Source organism: Orbicella faveolata, unplaced genomic scaffold, assembly GCF_042242905.1.
Source record: "Orbicella faveolata isolate gen_17 unplaced genomic scaffold, um_ofav_v1 contig_15, whole genome shotgun sequence".
NCBI classification, from domain to species: domain Eukaryota; kingdom Metazoa; phylum Cnidaria; class Anthozoa; order Scleractinia; family Merulinidae; genus Orbicella; species Orbicella faveolata.
In genome coordinates this window covers 7,999,542-8,005,953 of record NW_028301542.1, presented here as the reverse complement: position 1 = coordinate 8,005,953, position 6,412 = coordinate 7,999,542, and positions in this window count along the sequence as shown.

The following is a 6,412-nucleotide window of genomic DNA, read 5'->3' as shown; positions in this document are numbered from 1 at the left end:
ACCACGCTTTTGGGACCATATAATAGAGTTCAAAGTGATAATAATAATAATAATAATAATAAAAATTATCAACTTTACATTCTCTTGTGCCAGATGATTGACTTGATATGAAGATAGCTCCATGTGAGAATTTTTCGCACAATTACACTTGTCAAAAATAACAGGTTGACACTTCAGTGGCTGACCATTTTCAGAAAAGCACCCAGACAGGCGTTAGCTGCCTTCTGTAAGTTTATTAAATGACGTGAAACAAATAACAGTCAAGAAGTTCAATTACAAAGTATTTTTTGTCGATGCTAATATTTTCTTCTTGTTTTTTAACCGAAACATTAAAGGAAAACAACTCCATGTGAACGATGTTCAAATGAATACACTTGCCAACAATAACTGGTTGACACCCCAAGGGTTGACCATTTTATAAGCGCATAAACAGGCAGTACCTCCCTCTCATAAGTTCTTTAAAATCTGATGACTAAAGTACCTTTCGGAAAATGTAATTGCAAAAGATTTTTTGCTTTTGGTTTTGATTAGGAGTCCTCTTTATCCAAAGTTTATAATTATCTTCCAGAGACATTTTCAAGGGAGAAATAAAAACCTCGATAAGTTGAATTTTTGACATTCCAGAAATACTTCTAGTATCCACTGTTTGCGTAGTGAGATCTTACAGGGGAGAATGAAATCATACAGTTTCATTTAAGCTAGTCGATAAACTGACTTAATGTTCACCAGCTGCGTGGAGAGCGGTTTAGTCGATAAACCTGACCGCCGTGCTTTTGATGTCATATTGCAACTCTTTCTCAACCGAATCATTTAAGGTCAACCCTAAAGCTAACGGAAATTAAGGAAAATCAAGATAAGTAAAACATTCTTTACTTTTCCTCAGGTTATCGAATTTGATATGATGAATTCTTTAATTCCATTTGTAGAATTCCGACATGAATAATTTTTAGTGATCACTGTTAGAGTGGAATCAGTGGCCATGGCTCCGACTGCTGGATAATGGACAACTCATGTCGGGATTGGTGTTGACCACGACTCCAAAGCTATCTAAATCTCAAAGGGAAGATCCAATCATTTACCCAGAAAATAATCTTACCTTCAAGGAAATTAACGTGACTATTGTCAGGATAGTCAACTTCGGAAGCTGGCAACAATAGGTGTTAGGAGTTTTTACTTTTGAAACGGTATTGTATTTATTATATGCTGATCGATGCACCGAGCCTAGTGTCACTAATTCGAGTTCATTTGCTCCTAAGAAGGTTATCGAGTTGCCAGACTATCACTTTGTGGACCATCGCATTGAGATTTAAAGCCACGACGAAGATTACAACAAGGTTCTAGCTATATGAGCACGCCGAAGCTCATTCTGGGCTGCCAAGGCAGGCTAAGTAAAGGCTTAATGAAAAGCCAAGACGACAACAAACAGATGAAAAGTTCTTTGTTTTGTTTTTGTTTTGTTTTTTAATTGAAAGCCATTTACGCGGAGTAAGTGTTTTAATTGAGGGAGGAGAACTGAAAAGATTGCTAAATGTATCCTTAGCTTTTCCGCCGAGCTCTCTTGATTTTTGTGTTTGATTTATCACATTTTCAAAGGAGTACTAAAAACATCAGCGAGATAAAAGATCTGAAAAGCGCTTTACAAGTTTAGAAAGGGTTACGTAGAAAAGCTAGTTTATATGTAAAAATTAACTTTTGATAAAAGTATTAACAGTTTGTCAACATTATTTGAATACGTTAAGTAATTTTACTGCTTGCTGATGTCAGGCATTACCTGTTGGAAATTTTAAATTCCTAATTTTCTCAACGGCTTTAGTCATACAATATGACTTTATTCTGAACATTTCGATTGACATTATGAAACATAAGACGAGGCGTTTTGTCAACGGTAAATTCCTTTTAAGAACGGAAATGACTATCAACACTCGTTTGCGGCACTTGAAATGAATCCGGATGGTCCTGAATTAACAACAATATGTACTATCAACAAAGATAGAGACACCATATATCAGTCGACACTGTAATTTACTGCACTATTAAACTGCTATAATCTCATATTAGAGGAGCAACCCCTTAGATGTTAAGTTTAGGTAACCTATTGACTTGCTCCCGTTATATAATATAACGTTATCTACCCCTCACACGATTGTACTTGCCAAAAATAGTTACGGCTGACCATTTTACAAGTATTGGGACACGCGTTGACATCCCGTTCACTTTTCAGAGGAATCGCGAGCCAAAGACATTAAACTATCTAGTGTTCACCAGCTATGTACAGAGTAGTTTAGCCGTAAAAATGACTGATTTTGATGCCATCAGTTTTACTCTTTCTTAACCGAAAGATTGAGGGTTAACCATAACGTAATGAATAGTATAAGTTATATATATGTGTGTGTTATTGCAGAGTATTAAAAGTTATTATTACAGTAATTTATATTTAAAAAATATATACATGAGAAAGGATATATCAGTCTGCTCCAATTTCAACTCCTCTTATAACGAAAAAACGCTGACCTCTAATTTTTTTCCCAATGCAATCCTATGCAAAAAACTTGGCATGAGTGATAAACAAACCCAGGATGAGATAACTAGTTTAAATGAATGCCAATTGATTGATGGATTGATTGATTGATTGATTGATTGATGGATAGATGGATTAATGGACTGATTGACAGATGATGTCAGTGAAACAGGCTGCTCATTTGAATTATTGCGTTCACGTACTGTATCCTATTAAATACAGTCTGTATCGAGATTTAGACGACCTTGTTCACCGATTTTGCCTCGCCGCTCGCTGCAGGGGTAAATTACATCATGAGCGCGTGCACGTGAATAATCACCAGTCACGTGTGCGCTATGCAGATTCTAAGGAGGTCTGTGTGGTTTCTGCAAAATTGTAGTTTGCAAATAGCGCTGTGTTTTCGACCTGCTCGCCTTCGACAACAAGGAACGAAGCCTGCGTCATCAGGAATGAATATTTTGTAGCTCTGCGACTGGAAAATGACCATGAATTCTGGTCAGAAAGCAAATCTTCCGAGTTGTGTAGCTTGCAGAGTAGCTCGGCAAATTCGCCGTGGTCATGATTGTTTGTCTGATTTGTAGCTCGTCAAAAGGCTGTGACTTGTGATCAGAATGGTTTATTCAACTTTTTCACTCGCGAAAACAAGATGTAGATTCGAGCAATGTAGACAAATACAAACACAAAGTAAAATTAAGAAAATAAATATTTGGCGACGCACTGTCGTGCAGGGCCTGTCAATGATCAAACCTTAATTTCGATTCATTTTCTCCAGAAATATTTGATACAACACAGGTGGCCCAAGCTTGTAAATGAGCGCCAACGTAAAAGCATTAGTACAGATAGTACTCAGGTCACGTAAGAGTCCAAATAATTTTATAAGGATTTGTATGCGAAAACCGTAACATATTGCAGCCTAAAAATACGAAGGAGTATGAATAAAACTACGCCTACTTCGCTTCAAGTGTGTGTCTCCTTGTTTCACCTGAGGTTTCTAGGCACATAAGCCGTTATTGAAGAGTATTACAGAAGTTATTGAATGATCCTGGACTCTGCTCCAGTTTCAAAACAAAAAAAAAGAAAACACCGACCTTTTGTTCCAATTTTAACTTGAAAAAAATGAGCACGATTGATAACAAACCTAGGATGTGATAACTAGTTTGACTTTTCAGTGATCGCGTACCAAGGACTCTAAACCATCTAGTGTTCACTTAGCTATATGCGAAGCACTTTAGCCATAAAAATGGCTGCGCTTTTTGATGCCATACTTTGACTCTTTCTTAAACGAGACATTGAGGTTTAACAGTAACGTAATGAATAGTATAACTTATATATGTTCAGTTGCACAGTATTACATAAGTTATTAAAGTTATTATTACAGTAGTTATATAGCTGCATCAAAATCCAATATTGCCAACAGATCTATTTTTTATTAATTTTTGCCAACCGTCCAAATTTAAAATAAATTGCATAGTTTTTCTCGAGCTTTAGGTAACTATTTATAGCTTTGAACAAACTGCCCAATTTGGGAAAAATCTGGATACTTTGCATCAACCGATCAAATGTCAAGCTAAATAAAAGAACCAACTATTGGCCAATCAGGTTGCAGCTATTATCACTGCCATCAAACGTCAGCGACCGAGTTTTCTTATGTTTTGATAATGGCGAGATTTGCCGACTTTTCTCTCTCTTCTTTTTTGACGTCTCAAACTTTCAAATTGAGTCTTCAGCTAGGTTTCCAGAGATAGATGCTACCAACTGATTTACTCGAGATGAGGAAGAATAATCAGAACAAGAACACCCAAAGAAGCTCAAAAACCTGGGTTAAAGTTGCGTAACTGTGGCGTGCCGAGCGAAGCGAAGTGAGAGAGCTTGAGGAGACTCCCGAAGACGAGCTTACGACGTTCTTTGCCGATTTTATGTAAAGATAAGAAAGCAAAACGTAGATGAACACGAGCCAGAAAGCCTTGCTGTTATGCAAGGTTCCTTAGACTGCCATCTAAAGAACAACGGCAAGCTGCAATTCAAGTACTTTAGAGGGTCAAATATTTGCCCTGTTCATCTGTTTTTGGTTGCTATATAATTAATAGGCAATAGGACTGCATGCTCATCCAATTTGGAAATAATTGGATGAGAAAAATACCTCGGACTGCCAAATTGGACTCGATCTACGGCCTCGTCCAATTTGGCAATCCTCGGCATTTATCTCATCCAATTATTTCCAAATTGGACATCATGAAGTCCTATTACATATACTAAGTTATATAAGAACAAATAGAAGGTGAAGTTGAGAAAATAAATATCTGGCGACGCACTGTCGTGCAGGGCCGGTCGATGATCAAAACTCAATTTAGATTTATTTTCTCCAGAAATATTTGATACAACACAGGTAGCCCAAGCTCGTAAATCCTATTAGAGTTGGAACGTAGCCTACCATATCAGGCCCCCCATATCAGACCCCAACATACAATACGAGACCCCGACCTACCATATCAGACCCCAACGTGCCATATCAGACCCCGATCATATCAGTCGGGTTTGACTGTTTCATTTGTCGGGTTTAACTTTATGTTAACTGTTGTGCTAAGTAATACAATAATTCTTCAGTAGTGTACTGAAATTATTATGAAATATGGCTATTACAAATAACAAACTGCAAGTCAGGAGCCCATGACGATGGTCATGGGCTCCTGTTGCAAGTTCACTGGAAGAGAAAGTCGCCATTGTTGCAACTTCCTTTCTAGCCTATAGACTTCACAGCATCGCGGTTCTTATCACCGTATTCTGGTACTATTTTTTAGGAAATATATAAATTATAAATACTTTTAAAATATATTTTTGAAGCAAGCATCCGTCCCAAAACGTTCTAAGATGATTATATGTGTCACTTTGTTTCAAGTCAAGCAACCAGCGTCTTGAAATTTTTGTTGACCTCAAAATGCCTTTGTTTGTAAAAACATTAGTACAGATAGTACTCAGGTTACACAACAATTTTATAGGATTTGTATGAGAAAAACGGTTATATTTTGGAGCCTAAATATACGAAAGAGTATGAATAAAACTAAACCTACTTCGCTTCAAGTCTGTGTTTCCTTGTTTCTCGTGAGGTTTCTAGGCACATAAGTTATTGAAGAGCATTACAGAAGTTATTGAATGATCCTAGACTCTGCTCCAATTTCAAAAAATAAAAAAACACACCGACCTTTTTTTCTAATCTTAGCTTGAAAAAAATGAACACGATTAATAACAAACCTAGGATGTGATAACTAGTTTCATTTAAAACTACTGAGCCAGTTTGAGATTAATATTGACTGATTGACTGATTATGTCGCTGAAACAAGGCTTCGTTCGCACTTCGTGAAATTATGTATTTTAAAAAAAACTCTTTCAACACGACGCCAGGTTTTTTTTTTTTTTGTGGAGAGTAGGTGAAGGCGAGGTACAATGCCAACACGTGCAAACCGAGGAGAGGGACCCCCACATCGCCAAAAGTCGCCCCAACACGAAATGTTAAAGCCGTGGAGTTTTTGTCGGGCGAAATAATCCTTACAGCTTATTCTTGTGGGATACTTGTAAGTCATGCGTTGTAACTCGGTACCTCTTATAAACTGATGACCGAAAGCTATCGAGCTTAGATTTTAGATTTTTAGATTTTATTAATTGACACTATTTACAGACATATTTCACTATCGCACACTATTACAAAAAATTGATAAATAGTTTCACCATAGACCTACATGTACCCCTCCAGGCGGTATTTCGAATAGCTATAGCTACTTTTAGTCGAGGGCTAAGGACATTCAACATTGCAGAAATACTTTTAGTGTTCAGTGTTCGCACTGTAAGATCTTGCAAGGGAGAATAAAATTATCCTTTTTCCTCTGGGCTATCCGATAA